The 318-nt window shown below is 35.2% G+C and overlaps 1 protein-coding gene across 1 annotated transcript in view; it reads left to right on the top strand.

The window, feature by feature from the left end:
• tbc1d5 (TBC1 domain family, member 5) overlaps nucleotides 1–318 on the top strand; it is a 14,967-nt gene that overhangs the window by 13,581 nt on the left and 1,068 nt on the right. The gene's annotated exons all lie outside the window — the stretch shown is intronic.

Raw genomic sequence — 318 nt, 5'->3', positions numbered from 1 at the left:
ACATAGTATAGTAAGGCGTTTTTAGCCGAAAAAAAACGACATAGTTTAGTAAGGCGTTTTTAACACGAAAAAAACGACATAGTATAGTAAGGCGTTTTTGGCACGGAAAAAAACGACAGTATAGTAAGGCGTTTTTGGCTAAAAAAAACGACCATGTGTAGTAAGGCGTTTTTAACACGAAAAAAACGACATAGTATAGTAAGGCGTTTTTGGCACGAAAAAAACAAGACATAGTATAGTAAGGCGTTTTTGGCACGAAAAAAACAAGACATAGTATAGTAAGGCGTTTTTAGCCGAAAAAAACGAAATACGACAGAC

Source organism: Hippocampus comes, unplaced genomic scaffold (assembly GCF_001891065.2).
Source record: "Hippocampus comes isolate QL1 unplaced genomic scaffold, H_comes_QL1_v1.1 scaffold401, whole genome shotgun sequence".
In the NCBI taxonomy this organism is placed as follows: Eukaryota; Metazoa; Chordata; class Actinopteri; order Syngnathiformes; family Syngnathidae; genus Hippocampus; species Hippocampus comes.
The sequence above is the reverse complement of the archived record's forward strand: the minus strand, read 5'-3'. Positions and strand labels throughout refer to the sequence as shown.